Source organism: Hylobates moloch, unplaced genomic scaffold, assembly GCF_009828535.3.
Source record: "Hylobates moloch isolate HMO894 unplaced genomic scaffold, HMol_V3 SCAFFOLD_3, whole genome shotgun sequence".
Taxonomy (NCBI): domain Eukaryota; kingdom Metazoa; phylum Chordata; class Mammalia; order Primates; family Hylobatidae; genus Hylobates; species Hylobates moloch.
In genome coordinates, this window is record NW_026652278.1 from 98,927,602 (window position 1) to 98,934,185 (window position 6,584).

The window sequence follows — 6,584 nt, forward strand, 5'->3', positions numbered from 1 at the left end:
AAATAAATAAATGAAAAAAAAAGTCTACTAGGGGCTGGAGATGGGGTGGCTTAAACACACTCTCTCGTAGTTCCGTGAAATAAATCCCAGAGAGTAACTGACTGCTGGTTCTATGCCCATCACTGGGATGTCACTGTGGTCAGAAGAATGGGATATAAGCTGACCAGGTTGAGTCACATGTCCATTACTGTGAGTTGCGATGGGGCAGCAATGGGTGTAGCTGGGTGTTCCATTTAGCAGCCTCACCAGAATCACTGGATTCTGGTGGAAGAGGAAGAGCACTCCAAGGGAAGAGGGGAGGGGACAGAAGAGAGGGGAAAGGGTGACCAGTAAAATTTAAAAAGTAATTGATACTCCCTTGCCTGATTTTATGTAGGTATAAAAAGTTCTCTTCAGGTTGGGCGCGGTGGCTCACAGCAGTAATCCCAGCACTTTGGGAGGCCGAGGCGGGTGGATCACGAGGTCAGGAGTTCAAGACTAGCCTGGCCAATATGGTGAAACCCCGTCTGTACTAAAAATACAAAAATTAGGCGGGCGTGGTGGCGGGTGCCTGTAATCCCAGCTACTCAGGAGGCTGAAGCAGAGAATTGCTTGAACCCGGAAGGTGGAGGTTGCAGTGAGACGAGATCATGCCACTGCACTCCAGCCTGCTGGGCAACAGAATGAGACTCCGTTTCAAAAAAAAAAAAAAAAAAGTTATCTTCAATACATATTAAAGAATTGAAACAAGGGAGGAAATTTCTCTATTTCTTTTTTTAAATGTTTTTCTTTCTTTTCTTCCTCTCTCCCTCCCTTCCTCTCTTTCTTTCCCTCCTTCTTGTTTTGTGTGTGTGTGTGTGTGTGTGTGTGTGTGTGTGTGTGTGTGTGTGTGTGTATGTCTTGCTCTGTTTCCCAAGCTAGAGTGCAGTGGCAAGTTAATCACCTGAGTTCGAGACCAGCCTGGCCAACATGGAGAAACCCTATCTCTACTAAAAATACAAGAAATTATCCAGGCAACGTGGCTGGCGCCTGTAATCCCAGCTACTTGAGAGGTTGAGGCAAGAGAATTGCTTGAACCTGGGATGCGGAGGTTGCAGTGAGCCGAGATTGCGCCATTCACTGCACTCCAGCCTGGGCAACACGGCGAGACTCTGTCTCAAAAGAAAAAAAAAAATAACTGGTAAGAACTGATACTACTCTTGATCTTAGCCAAAAGGCTGAGAAGTGATTAAATAATTTTGTATACAAAAATATGAGAGCCAGTTCTTGCCAATGAGATGTGAGGAGTCTCCTGTGTGGGACTTTCAAGAAAGTTACTGTTTCCTGATCAGATGGAAAAATACAACTGTTAATTGGCTTCTGTGCTTCACTGTGTGCCTACCTATAATGCAGACATTAGATCTAAATGTACTTCACTATCTTGCAAGCATGAAGACAAAAGCTACACACTAAAGATGGGAGAAAGAAAGACAGGAGGAGCCTGTCTACCTGATGGCATTGTGGAAGCACCTTCCCAGCCCTGGATGTCTATCTCCAGACTTATATCAAAGGAAAAAACCCAGTTACTTGGTCAAGCCACCACAGTTGGGTTTCTATTACATGAAGCAGAATAATGATACCTTAAATGATACATCACCTTTATCACTCTGTAGAAGTTACAAGTCATAGATGGGTATTAAAAACACAAAACCCAGGCCGGGTGCGGTGGCTCACACCTGTAATCCCAGCATTTTGGGAGGCTGAGGCAGGTGAGTCACCTGAGGTTGGGAGTTCAAGACCAGCCTGACCAACATGGAGAAACCCCATCTCTACTAAAAATACAAAATATTAGCTGGGCGTGTGGCATATGCCTGTAATCCCAGCTGCTCGGGAGGCTGAGGCAGGAGAATCACTTGAACCTGGGAAGTGGAGGTTGCAGTGAGCCAAGATGGCACCATTGCACTCCAGCCTGGGCAACAAGAGCGAAACTCCATCTCAATTAAAAAAAAAAAAACAACCCTCATCATATGTCACATAAGACCAGAGATGTGTATTTAAGATGGTTGATTAGGGCTGGGTGCGGTGACTCACACCTGCAATCCCAGCACTTTGGGAGGCAGAGGCAGGAAGATCACCTGATGTCAGGTGTTCAAGACCAGCCTGGCCAACATGGCAAAACCCCGTCTCTACTAAAAATACAAAAAAAATTAGCCAGGTGTGGTGGTGGGTGCCTGTAATCCCAGCTATGTGGGAGGCTGAGGCAGGAGAATCACTGGAACCTGGGAGGCAGAGGTTGCAGTAAGCTGAGATCACATCACTGCGGTCCAACTGGGCGGCAGAGCAAGACTCCATCTCAAATAATAATAATAATAATAATAAGATGGTTGATTAGGGTTCACTGTGTGGCTGTGGGAAGCTATTTATTTGGTATAAGAACTGAAACCAGCTGGGCGCAGTGGCTCAAGCCTGTAATCCCAGCACTTTGGGAGGCTGAGGCAGGTGGATCATGAGGTCAAGAGATGGAAACCATCCTGGCCAACATGGTGAAACCCTGTCTCAACTAAAAATACAAAAATTAGCTGGGCGTGGTGGCACGTGCCTGTAGTCCCAGCTAACTTGGGAGGCTGAGCCAGGAGAATCGCTTGAACCTGAGAGGCGGAGGTTGCAGTGAGCCGAGATCGTGGCACTGCACTCTGGCCTGGCAACAGAGCGAGACTCTGTCTCAAAAAAAAGTGAAACCAAGAATCTGACTGGATTGCTAATATTCTCAACCAGATGACTAAATAAGTTAAATTTCATCCCAGTTTCTGATTTTTATCAAATTGTATGGAATAGCATGGCTTTATTTTGAGAGTCATAATTACTTTATGTGCGACTACTACTTACTCTCATTGAATTCTTACCTAATCAATGGGCTAACAGTAACAAGTAATAAAAGCCATATCATTTCTCATTAACCTTTTATTTTTAACTTAGTTTTACAATAAACAGAAAAGAAGTTATCATTAAAAAAATACCATAGCTGTCAAGTTTAAATGAGGTTCTTATTAAACAAAGCAGGAACACTATATCCTATAATTACATCTTTATTTTTATATACAAGAACTGTGTGCAAAGTGCTTTTCAAACTATAAAATAAGACTTTGGAACAGGATAGAAATGGTTATCCCTAGGAGTTAGTTATCCCAGACTGCTTGTAATGATTCACAACTGCGTACACTCTTAATTTGCATTTTATTTATATACTAAGAGAAAAGACACTTTTTACTGATGCCAAATTGATATCTAATTTTTGAAAATAAACTTTGATCCACAGGTCTAAATGTTATTGTTACATATAAATTCAGTTGCTTGCTTCACTTTTTCCTAAATAAATAGGGAACACTTTTTTAAAAGCAAATAGTAGTAGATCCCTTTAGACAGACATATTTTAATCAGTATGGGATTAAATAATTAAAGTTATTTGAAAGAAAAAAATAAGGAAAAAAGAGTTTGGGAAAAGTAAATTGTATTCTTATACTTTTCAGGCAAACAAAGAACCATCCTGTATACTAAAGACAGATTATTTCTTATTTAAAACACTCTGAACATATGATGCTAAACCCAACATCGTACATCTTGAGAATGCTTAAAAATTATTTGCTACAGGCCAGGCGCAGTGGCTCACGCCTGTAATCCCAGCACTTTGGGAGGCCGAGGCAGGCAGATCACCTGAGGTTGGGAGTTTGAGATCAGCCTCACCAACATGCAGAAACCCCGTCTCTACTAAAAATATAAAATTAGCCAGGCATGGTGGCGCATGCCTGTAATCCCAGCTACTCGGGAGACTGAGGCAGGAGAATTGCTTGAACCCAGGAGGTGGAGGTTGCAGTGAGCCAAGATCGCGCCATTGCACTCCAGCCTGGGCAACAAGAGAGAAACTCCGTTATAAAAAAAAATTATTTGCTACAAAGACTGCATCAAAGAAATCTTCAAAGCACAAGGTACATCTAAGTGGGCAGGAAGTTTTGGAAGGCATACAGGAAAAGTCTCCAAGGATCTAAATTATAGTCTTCTTTTTGGTCTAGATGAGAGAGGTGGGGAAGAGGGACTTAAATTTCTGTTAGTTGGGCATGCCTTATTCCTATGGAAGCATTTGGCCCGTTAGCTTGCAAATCCCTCCAGTACTCTGTGAAGTAGGTGTATCTAAAATAGTATACCCCGAAGGAAAAACTGAGGCACTAAGAGGTTAAGAGTCCAGTCTGTATAGTTCATCAGTTGCAGAAAAGTGATTTTCATGTGTTTCCTTTTTGACTGTTGTAAAAACAGTATAAATAAGTTTTCATTTTATATTTCAAAGCACCCTATGAAGCAGACACTAGATATCCTCAGTTAAACAAAAATGATTACAAAGGAGTACATTTATATGATTGAATAAAAACCTTATTAATCATCTACAGGCTCAGAATACACTTTTAAACCTATATGAAGCTCATTCTTCACCATTTCCATCAGCGGGTTATGTCTAGTCTGCAAATCATTTGTAAAAACTCAGTCTGGTACATAGGACTCCACTTTTTAATAATGGTGCCTGAACACCAAACTCAAGAGTTGTGAATGCCCAAGAAAGATTATGGGCAGCCCACAAAGTGAATATGACGATTCTTCCTGTGGTTTTCTACTACGTAGCATGGCAACTCCGTGACTAAGATATAAAGTCGATTACACCTCATTGGAAATTCACTCCTGGTTTGCATTCTTTCTTTTATTTAATTTAGAAAATTAGAAATAATAACTTATAAATTTGATCTCCTTATCACAATGGTACCTTTGAAAAGCAGCTTATGTTACTCTATGGAAGATAATCAGGTAAACATGTTACCAAATGATCATTAATAATTTAATGTCCTTCAAGTTCAAGGGCAGGGTAAATCTGTTTATACTACTTATAACCTAGTAGAGATTGATTATTCAAGTATCAGCAATATTAGTCCTTAAAATGTTATCATTTGTGTAGTGCAAAATATATATGTGTATATATGTACACAAACTAAACTACTGGACAACAAAAAGCAATGTAATCATCACAAACTAAGATTTTCTTGTGAACACCACAATCCAGTTCATTCTGAGGTCATCCAGTTCCAGTAGTCTTCTTGAGGAAAACACCATTTTCCTCAGTTCAGTTTTCTTTAAAAAGAAAATAAAAACCAATTTCCTGTGAGTATGAATGCAAATAATTCTCTGGATGGTAACATAATAATAATAACATTCAAATTCAAAATAAAACCATAATATTACCAACAGTCTTTATAAAACTACTTCATATGACTTGCAGCCTGATAGGAAAGATCCAATTATAAGTGCTGAAATTACCAAACAGTTTTAAATTATTTATTTATTTATTTATTGAGGCAAAGTCTTGCTCTGTCGTCCAGGCTGGACTGCAATGGTGCCATCTTGGCTCACTGCAACCTCCGCCTCCCGGGTACAAGCGATTCTCCTGCCTCAGCCTTGCAAGTAGCTGGCCTTACAGGTATGTGCCACCACACCTGGGTAATTTCTGTATTTTTAGTAGAGATGAGGTTTCGCCATCTTGAACTCCTGACTTCAGGTGATCTACCCACCTCGGCCTCCCAAAGTGTTGGGATTACAGGTGTTAGCCATGGCGCCTGGCCATCCCGGCCAGTTTTTAATAAATAATTTAAATGTACATTCATCCTCTCTTACTTTCTAGATTCTTACCCTTTTCTAATTGGCTATTACACAATTAAGATTTGTGGAAATGATTTCATAATTTTATCAAAATGGAACAGTTGTGAAGCAAATGCGTAACAAAACTGTAAGAGGATAATAGATGTATGACCTGGAGTATTCATTTAATCAACATGGATTATGTTTCTATTACTTTCCAGGCTCTGTGCCAGGCCCTGGGCATTCAGAGATAAATGAGGCAGGCTCTCAGGCCTCAAGACAGCTCTCAGTTTAGGTGGTGGGGGAGGAAGAGGCATATAAACCACAAACTTGGATATATATAATATGATGGTTTCAAAGACAGAAGAGTGAACGAGCTATCAGAAAAGGCTGAGCTTGTTAGCACAAGACACACAATCACATATGATCTGAGTTCTGCTCTAAAATCTACAAACCCTCCCCAGCACCCAAGATGCCAAAATGCCTGAAACTCTCATAACAGATTGATTCCTCTCTGTAGAAATACTCTTATGCAACTCCTTTGGCAGGAGTGATACTTTAAACAATCAGATCATTCCTTATCCTCTACAGAAATCCTCTTATGTACACCTCCTTGGCAGTGACATTTTAAATAGTCAGATCAACTTTCACATAACAGAAGAAGAGCCAAGCAGCGTAAAGAAAACAGGCCCCTGGAGGAAGAGAATTGAAATGGTTGACAAAGACAAGAGAGATGTGGGTTGTAAAGACAAACTGCCTGAGTGAGGTTTTAGCAAAAATGTTAGCTGCAGGGTGCCTGAACAATTAGCAACACTTATCAAGAATCTGCGGGAGGCAGATTACTACACACAATCCTTTGCAGATTTATAAAAGGGCAGACAAAGCCGGAACGGTAGCTCACGCCTGTAATCCCAGCACTTTGGGAGGCCGAGGCGGGCGGATCACGTGGTTAG

General features: G+C 40.9%; 1 pseudogene; it reads right to left on the reverse strand.

Moving 5' to 3' along the window:
- Positions 1–1,065: 1,065 nt before the first annotated feature.
- LOC116466243 (U2 spliceosomal RNA) lies at positions 1,066–1,208 on the reverse strand (annotated as a pseudogene).
- Between the last annotated feature and the right edge of the window lie 5,376 nt (positions 1,209–6,584).